General features: G+C 49.0%; 1 long non-coding RNA gene across 1 annotated transcript; it reads left to right on the plus strand.

Moving 5' to 3' along the window:
• Positions 1-2,814: 2,814 nt before the first annotated feature.
• LOC119335845 lies at positions 2,815-9,657 on the plus strand. Its single transcript, XR_005162080.1, has 2 exons — positions 2,815-3,554; positions 9,297-9,657. It is a non-coding gene; the product is annotated as an uncharacterized LOC119335845 (long non-coding RNA).
• The last annotated feature ends 289 nt before the right edge of the window (positions 9,658-9,946 follow it).

Here is a 9,946-nt window from a genome sequence, read left to right on the forward strand (position 1 = left end):
TGAGTTGCTCCGGGGGAAGTTCGGGCTCGATGGTGATGTTGAAGCCCTCGCCATTGAACCAGATCTGGACCAGACCACGCAGCTTGCGGGGGGTGCGGCATGCGAAACGCATACGGACTGGCCCCGGACGAGTGAGGGACTCCTCATCCACCAGCTGGGGACGGCCAAGCATGACGATGGCCGCCATGAGCAGGTCGGAGCGCCGGTGCTTGGGAGGGATTCCTCCCAGCTTGACCCACACCTCTGGCATCGCCATTCCTTTGGGGGCTTCGAGGAGGCGTCGCGGATGTCCACCATGAGGTTGTTGAGGGAGAGGAACAGCTTGCCGCTCCTTGTTGCCATCCGGAGCATCACCAGATCTGGGAAGACCACCGAGAACGCCCCTCCCTCCATTGCGGAGATCTGCCAGTCCCATTCGCCCTCGAAGAGGTGTGGCAGCTCCACTTGTAGAATCTCTTGGGTGAGCGCGCCAGAAGGCATGGAGAGCACAGCCGCGTTGGCCCCCAGCTGGATCTGCGGCTCCTCCCGCGAATCATCCGGGTACTGGAGGCAGAAGAAGCCCTCGCCGGAGATGGCGTGTCCCATGGTTTGGAGGAGCAGAGGCTTGCCCCGGGTCGGGCACTGCGCAGACGTGTGCCCCTTCTTGGTGCACACCACGCACAGAGGCTTGAAGGTGCAAAAGTTCTGAAAATGGCCCGTGCGCCCGCATCGGAAGCATTCAGGTCCGTCCGCCTCCGTGCCCTTGGATGAGTCCGGCACCTCAGCTCTGGGCGGGAGGGGCAGCTTGGAGGCCGCCGCCCCCGCAGGCTTGGATTTCTTCTTCGCGTGGGAGTCGCCGCCCCGGTCGCCGCCCGGCGCTGGTTGCATCCCCTTGCGCTTGAGCTCGAGGCCGCGCTGCTTGTGCTCCGCCTTCTTCTTTATCTTCCTTTCCTGTTCCTTGAGCCACCACGCAGGCGGTGGTCCCCAACCCCCCTCGTCGTCGGCGCGACCACGGTTGCGGTCCCACGGCTGCTCCATGGGAGGCTTTTCCCCCCGGCGATCTTGCTTGGAGCCCATCGCCACTACTTCAGCAAAGGTGCGCCGCAGTGGGGAGGGGAGTGGAGTGGGTGAGAGGAATCGGGCGAGACGACCGAAGCGCGGCACCTCCGCAGCGGTGGCTGGAAAACCTAGCGAGGGATTTAGGGTTCCGCGGGGGATCCAGAGCCATTTATGTGCCCTCTCTGGGCTGGGCTGGTTGGGCTGGATCGCCCCCTGTGGGTCGGGCTGGGTCCTGGGGGCAGGAACGTTTCCCTGCTCCACGCGCGCGTCAGGGGACTGGGCCCCAGTCCGCACCACCACCGCATTTGGGCCGTCCACCACCCGTGTGGGCTGGCCCGACTGGACCGCTGGCTGGTCCGCCCCAGCCCTAGGGTTGACCACGCCCAGCGTCATCCGCGCTGCCGGCGCCGCCGTGGGGGACGCCGGCGCCGGGCACAGCTGGTCTGCCGCGAGCTGCAGGAGCAGCCCCGCGTCTGGCGCAGCAAGGTTGTCGCGACCCTCGCGGCGCCACACCAAGCGAGCCGCTCTGGGCGCAGCCGCAACGACCCGCCGCGAGCCACGGCCCCCGGGCACAAACGCACGACGGCGCCCGGCCTTGAGGGAGCCCCCGAGCTCCTCTGCCCGCGCCACGAAGTCGCCAAGGGAGCAGGCCGGACGGCCACCTGCCCCCAGCGCCACCGCGTCGCCTAACTCCGCCTCCTCGTCGCTGTCCGAATCGTCCTCCGCCAACGCCCAAAAGCGGCTTCCCGACCACCCGGCGGCGCCCAGGGGGGGCGCAGCCGTCCGCCTGGGGACTGGGGCGCGAGCCGCCGCCCAGCCAGCCGCCGGGTCCTCCGCCGGGGCCTGAGCACCGCCGCCCTGCGCCGAGACACCGCCACCGACGCCACCATCGCCAGAGACGCTCGCAACGCCTGTCCGTACAGGAGCCGTTGGGAGCTCCATCTCCCAGGGCTCTGTTCCTACAGAGTAATGCTGCTCGCCACCTGCCTCTGACACCACTGCCGTGAATCTATTTTCGTGAGCTCATAAAAGTCTGAATCTAAATGCTGTCCAAATTGGCACTCTAGCAGTTTGAACAAAACAAAAAATGGCACGAAGGACGGCCCCGAATGGGCCCAGAGATGGCCCGCTACGCATTCTTGCCGTTCTAAGACCCAGAGATCCAGAGATGGAAGCACAAAAAATCGCTCAACTGAACTCCAGCAGCACACAACACTCCCGATCCCATCTGGTCGAGCCGTCGTCGTCGTCGAGGGTTTCCGGCGGCTGGCTCCCCCGCCGGCCGGCTCTCCCCTCGCCCGGCCTCCTCTTCCCAATGGAGACCAGACAGAAAACTTTGTCGGACATACCCGGCGACCTCTTGGAGAAGATATTCGTCCGGCTGCCCACCCCAGAAGACATCGCTCGCACCTCCGCCGCCTGCGTCACGTTCCGCGGAGTCGTCACCGACGGCTCCTTCCTCCGCCGCTTCGGCCGCCTCCACGCACCACCAGTCCTCGGCTTCTTCGCAGATCGCCAGTTCCATCCCGCTCCGCCGCCTCACCCCGCTGCGCCTGCCGCCCGTGCGCTCGCCCTAGCCGCTGACTTCAGCTTCTCCTTCCTCCCCTCCTACTGCAGATGGGGCGTCCGTGACAGCCGCGATGGCCGCGTCCTTCTCGCTCGCAAGCCCGAAAAGGAGGAGGAGCCCCCGATCTTCACGGAGCTCGTGGTGTGCGATCCCTTGCACCGGCGGTACATCTTGCTCCCCCCAGTGCCTGAAGATCTGGTGGCATCGGTGGAGAACTCGGTCACCAATTGTTTCGGGCGCTTCTGTGTGCCCTACCTCATTTCACCCAACAAGGCTGAAGAGACTGAGTTCAGAGTGATCTGGATGGCACGTTGCGGAAATAATCTGACCGTCCTCGTCTTCTCTTCGAGCACCGGGGAATGGCTAGCCGCCTCATCGTCCCAGGACTGGAGGGATATAGCCGTTCTCAGTGACCCGTTCTATTTTCTCAGGCCCCATTTCGCAGGTGGCTGCATCTACTGGGACTCGCCGTTGAACCAGAACAAGTTGCTCGTGCTGGACACTAGTACTATGGAGCTCTCCATTGCAGATTTCCCACCTGGAGAATGGGGCCATTTAAAATTAGCTATTGTCGATGCAGGGGAAGGCAGGTTTGGGATGTTTAGCATCCATGATGGAGATGAAGGTGGTGAATCTGTTCTTAATTATATGGTTGGGCAAAACAAAGGTGAGAGTTCTGGCCAGCCGAAGAAAGTCTCACTAGGTTATGGGCATCGGTATTATTTCACAAACTATGCAACACAGAATTACTTGATCCTATTAAGGACGGAAGCTAGGCCGTACGTAGGCTTATCACGGGCCCCATCAAAGATAGAATTTGTCTCACTGGATGTCAAGACAATGCAGCTTGAGAGGATGTTTATTGAACCTTCCATGTTTGGTGGTTCTAAAGCGCACATATATACCAACTTCCCGCCGTCGTTATTGTCTTCACCAACAATATGAACTGGTAAGTTTTTTATTGCATCCTAGTTATATTATATCATTCCCTTCATGGTTATCTCCCAGCTTGTTCATTACTGCAGTTGGTTGTTTGTCTAGTGGTTATTTATATTGTACTTGTGGAGAAGCTAATCAAGCACGGGCACATAATTGTGATTTGTTGTCGTGTTTGTTTGTTCAAATTGCTGTGTTTTTTTAGAAGTAAATTGTCGTGTTTTCAGAGACTCAGACAAGAGAAAAGATCTTTGTCATAGCTTATGCATCCACTATAACATTAATTAGGCCTTATGAAATCAACAATTATTTTCGAGGAATATTTTGTGGTCAAGGTGTAGAAGGATTGATAGATGCGGTTTACCTTTCAACTGTTTCACTCACCTCAAGAAAATGCATGCCATTCAAGCACATCTCATCTTGTTGCCTTTTTTATAAATAGAAGAAGAAGTGTTCATGTTCACATCTATGATATTATCTTCGACACTGTTTCGAAATAAATATGCTTAACTGCTATGGTCTGTATGGCCGCTTCATTTGAATCCGCCTCACAACATCCGTTATATATATAGGCGGGACACTGTTTCTTTTTCTTCCTTTTTGATAATAGTTTGAACATTTCACCCGCGTATTCGGAGTCTACCCTTCATATGCATGACAAATATAAAAACATTAATCTCTGTGTCGCGTGGCGGTTCACATGCCAAAAAATCGCTGCAGCCATCAAATATGGGGCCTCGCCACGAACTTGCCAGTAATGTCTCCTTGTCTTCTCCCATCTCCACGAGAATTGCCGCGTCTGCCTTATCTCTGCAGTATCCACGCCAGCAACCACAGCTAGCAATAACTCCGTCAACGAGTGTCTCATGGCGCCGCCACGACAACTGCGGTAACAAAGACTATGACACAAGACAGAAAAGAAAACAAGGAGAAGCAGAATGACAGTGGTTGGTCAGATCAAGCCCGGGCCGACGACACCCCGGCCTGCCACGGCGGAGATAAGTCAGGCGAGACGAGCCTCGCCCCACCACCTCCAGCAGGATTTAGAGAGATGGCCGGGGCAGTGAGGCAGCGCAGAAGCAACGCTGGCCAAGGGGTGAGAAATGACAAAATTGATTCTCCTTGGCCCATCTCACAAACTTAAACCAAATCTAACCCTTTTTCTGAACACAAACCTCTCTGGCATTGAACTTCCTTGCGCCACATACCTCAGGATTGGAAAATTTTACCGTTTTCGTGATCAAAACGAAGTTTCCAGGGTCAACGTCATGGAGCTGTTAGAACTCAAAGACATAGTCCATTGCATTGACCCCAATCATGAGCTCAGCGCCATGGACTGTAGTGTTGACCTCTAATAGCTCGACACCATGGTTTGCGGCGTTGACCATGGGATGTTTGTTTTGGCAGCGAAAATGCTTTGTAATTTCCAACAACGTGGTCCGCCACTCCTCCCCCCTAACGACTCCATATACCTTAACTGGTTTGGGCATTGCTAAACTAAAACAAACAAAATTTGGGCTGTCCAGGTTTTTCTTTGTTTCGCATTTCAAGTAGACTAAGCTGCCTCCAAGTCTCCAACAAAAGCCGACTTGGTAGTAGAATGCCTAAAGTAACAAAAAAGTGGATGGGGAGACTCCAGCTAAATTCTTCATTCCAAGGTGTGATGCAAAACAAAATAACACAAAAATGCAGGCTCGGCGAATGGAAAATATGCATGACAGACTTCAGTGTGCTACAAACAAATTTTTTCCTAAAACAATTGCTAGCAGATGACACAATATGAGTGAGATAACAAAATGGCATTCGTTTTAATGGAAGGTTGCAAGCACGAGCAGCCTGATCTTACATCAGCCCTTGACACAACTCTTTGCCATCCTTTCTTGAAGCACCTGAAATTAGAATGTAGCAAAAACCAAGTTCATCTAAAACAGCGTTCAACTGAAGAAAAAGATGAAATCTGAATTGTGCTATATGAACACATGGATGTAATTTAGAACTCCTCTAAATATACAATATATTCTTGTTTATGATTTAATCAAGGAATAATAAGTATAAACTTAGCCAGTTACATGAAACAAAAATACGTAGATAGGCGAAGATAAAGAATGCACAGCCAATAAAATGATGTTTTAATACTTCTCGACAGAGAGAAGTCTTTTCTGATTCCCCCAGCCTCTCCCTATGGGGCAGGGTCTGTCGATATCCATCATCAAGTGTGGATGACAAAATACCTTTGTTAACGAGAAAAAACACAAGAACTGAATAAAGATAATAAAAAACATCCAGGGATGATGAAGAATGAAAAGAAAAATTAATGACGACTGAAGAATTCCTAGAACAAAAACTAACTGAAGGACTGAACATGCATACTCAATCTCGGCCGCCGAAAAATGCTACACCCTCTTACATTAGTGAACAGAGGTAGTAGATGATAAGTACTATATAAAGTGTTGTCGTAAGTGTGCAATTTTTTTTCGTGAATACGCTGAGCAGCGTATCATTTCATTGATAGGTAGGTAGATAGAGAAGTACATAATGCAGCCCTCGTGAGCATGCACAAAACCGAGAGGGTACGTTCAGGTTACATGTATAATTCTATCTAGTCCTCTGTCTCCGGCCTTCGCCCAACGGCACGCGTCGTCCTTGATCAAGCGAACAAGGTCGTCAGTGGATGGGCGGATGCCATCGACAATAGCCGCGTTCCGGTGCTTCTAGATAGCCCACGAGGTGAGCACGATGATGGAGTTGAGCCCTTCCTCAAGCTGTTCGGGGATGTCGACGCAGCCTGAACCCACCAAGCAAAGAAGTTCGTTGAATCGTCCATGGGGGGCGGGGGTGGGGCGGTAGCAAGTCAGCACCAAGAAAGAATCTCGTGCCAACTGATCCGCGAGAAAACATAACCGGCGAGAAGATAGTCGATGGTCTCGAGCTCCTGTGAGCAGAAGGTGCATTCAGGGTCATGCGTGAGGCCGTGCCGCCCTCAGCGCTCCACAGTCCAACAACGATCGAGAGAAGCCAGCCAAAGGAAGAACTTGTTGGTACAGGGAGCCCAACCCATCCAGTTCTAACGCCAAGCAGGCAGTGAGGTCGATCCAATGAAGAGCACCTTGTAGCAGGATTTGGCGGTGTAGATGCCATTGGCAGTCCATTTCCAGCTGATCTGGTCCGGGGCATGGTTGAGTTGGATGCCCTGAAGACTCCGCCAAAGATCGATGTATTCTACCACGTTGATGGGTCCCAAAGTGCCATGGATATCCCTGATCCAGGCGTGTTGTGCAAGCCCATCAGAAACCAGAGTACGGTGGCGCTGGCGGCGCGGCACAAGGGACATGTTTTTCAGCTCCCGGGGCCTAGGCACCCTCTATGAACCGTAAAATCAAAACAAATAGAAAAAAATAAAAAAATCTGAAACTTTGCAACATCAAAGATGATTAAACTTTGTAGGCACTTGCAAGTTTTCATGCCCAAAAACCATTCGCGGAGCTCTACACACGAAAAAGATTTCAGTGATTAAAGTTTTGAGCATTTTTAGCACTGAAACCTGAAACTCGTTCGAACACCTTTCTCTACATGATATTTTGGCATCAAAACTTGTAAGAACCTACAAAGTTTGATTGTCTTTGATGTTGCAAAGTTTCAGATTTTTTTATTTTGTTTTCTATTATTTATGTTACTGTTCATAGAAGGTGCCTAGGCACCCGGGAGCTGTCACACCTTTCTCCATAGGAAAACTGAAGTAGAAAGGAATGAAAACATGAACATGACAGAGAACTAACTTGACTAAACATTTATTGAAGTAAGAATGTAATTGGTGTTTTACTCAAACTGAAAAAAAAAATGTGGCTCAGAAACTGCAGAATGAACAAACTTACTAGAGCCTTATATCGAACTGACTGAATGAAAGATTGAACGGACACCCTTTTCTCTAAGTGATAACCAGAATAGCTAACATTAAACAAAAACTGAGAATGACATAGGAAGAAGACGTGTACTGGAGAACAAAAAGAGACTGAAGATTGAGGGACAAAATATAATAATGAAAGACAACAAGTGAAAAAAGGTCCCTAAACTCGAGGTGATAGGAAACTACCCAACACTGAATAAAGTCTTGTTGTGGTCATTTATCTTTTCAGTCAAGAAAGAGAGATAGAAGAATAGATAATGAAGAAAAGTTAAAATAGACTGAATGATGAGAAAAACAATAAAGAATGAACAAAACCGAAGAATTACAACTGAACACGCAGCCCTTATCTCAATGATAACCACCATAGCTGGGACTAAACAAGTGCTGAGAATGACATAGGGAAAAGACGTACTGAAGAAGAATGTAGACTGAAAACATCAAATGAGAAACTGATGACAAGATAATTAAAAAGTATAAGACATAAAAAAGGCGACTGAAGAAACAGAGTAAACATTGAAGAGAGAGCGAAAACTAAAGAAAGAGAGACTAAAGAGATTGAGGACAGAGATTAGTGACCGAACAACACTGAGGGACTGAAGAAAGAGAAAAGTTAGTATCACTTCTAAACTGCCATGAAAAATATGTATATACAGAACCGATGATATAGACTTGGTCGATGAACAGACATAGAAAAGATTGATGAATATATACGAAGAGAAGAGAGTGAAATAAATAATGGGAATGAGAACGACATGTGTAGAACTTAATATGCCTAAACAATAAAGAACACTTGAAACAAAACATAACTCGCTGCAACAACTCACCTGCAGCTCTGAAGATTTTACTTGCATAGAACAGTATGCCAAGATTTTGAAGTATTAGAATTCTAGTTCCTAACTGCATGCCCATATGTAGCATAATTCTTGTTTACAAAATGTAGTAATTCTGGTACAGAATTGACCAAAAAGATGAAAGTGACAGAAATTACTATTAGTGGAGTTCAATACTAAAGTTGATGATGTTACTTCAAGAAGAATAACCTACAGATCGGTCCAATGTTATACACAAATATATCAGCCTGATAAATAGTCCAGAAGTATTTTCATATCAATAAGGGGAAAACGAGTGCACATGCTTCCATTTATATAGTTTACTACTGTCTAGATGTCAGTCTCGAATCCCCTCAAAACTTGCGGGGAAGCCTCGAAATCATTCATCAAGTTCCTCTTTACCGGGAGACAGACATGTCATATACAGATTTCAGAGTGCTGCTTCACACGCTGAAGTTGAGCATATACGCAGCAGCCATCTTGGTGATTCGGGAATGAAGGATGATAGACCCGAAATCAACGATGTAAAAGGCAAGGTTCCTAAAAAGAATGGATGGCAGAGATTTTTATCAGAAACGGGTATCAGAATCTAATGGACAAAAATTTGACTATGCACCGATTGAAAATGGCTAACTGTTGTTTAGGAAGTGTCATATGTTAAGCTTATACGTGCCTCTACCTGGCTATTTATTCTACATGCATTGTGCAAGTTATGGTGCTAAACACATGAAAGTGGAGTGTACAGTTAGAGAATTTCAAATTCAGCTGCGATCAACATTACCAATGGGCACAAATTATGTTCTGCCTTGTCTACACTATGTAGGCCCCCACTGTACTATTTCCCATTTACTCCCTCCGTCCCATAATATAAGAGCGTTTTTTGATACTAAACTAGTTTCAAAAACATTCTTCTATTATGGGACGGATGGAGTAGCTTGTTTTTTAAACTACGGAATGTGTATAATCTGAGCTGGAAGTTCTTTTTGCATCGCCTGACTGACTCCTGCCTTGTGTTGGACAGAGTGTATGGATCCGAGTCATTGTCAGATGAACAGGTTGCGATCTCAGTCGCCTGGACCTGGCGTGTGCAGATGTTGTCGCCTCCCCTACGAGAAGACGATTTTAATCTACAGTTGGCTGGCCGCCTCATGTGTATGTAGACGATGTCGTTGTTCTTCCTCTCATATGTTGTAGTTGTCTGTATCCGGGATCCAGTTTGTGTAACATGGATCGATCGTGTGGTTGTTCCCTGCTGAAACTAAGAGCGTGGCTCTGGAATCTAATCAGCAGTTTGTGATGGAGTGTTTGTAAGACGAGGGTGCAAAACATGGTACAGTTTTCAGAAGTTTGTTTTGGTTATGACAGTGAGATGATTGTTGACACTAGTGTGACAGGGCTTCGCTAGGGCCTACCTGGTTATAATAGCCGGCCTTATCCCTGTTGTGTCTTTGCCAAAGGTATGCAGGATTATTATAGATCAGTGAATGCTGTTGACGTGGCCCGTTGGTGAGGCACGGAGAAAGTGTAAGTTAACTAATCTGCATGATTAGATATGCACCAAGTAGGTCCACGGATGGATGGATTGATTCCATTCCTCTCGCTTATGGTTTTGCCGTGGACCGTTTGTTGATTTATTTGTAGTTAGATTATGTGTGAAGTAGTAGTAGGCTT

Source organism: Triticum dicoccoides, chromosome 7B (assembly GCF_002162155.2).
Source record: "Triticum dicoccoides isolate Atlit2015 ecotype Zavitan chromosome 7B, WEW_v2.0, whole genome shotgun sequence".
In the NCBI taxonomy this organism is placed as follows: domain Eukaryota; kingdom Viridiplantae; phylum Streptophyta; class Magnoliopsida; order Poales; family Poaceae; genus Triticum; species Triticum dicoccoides.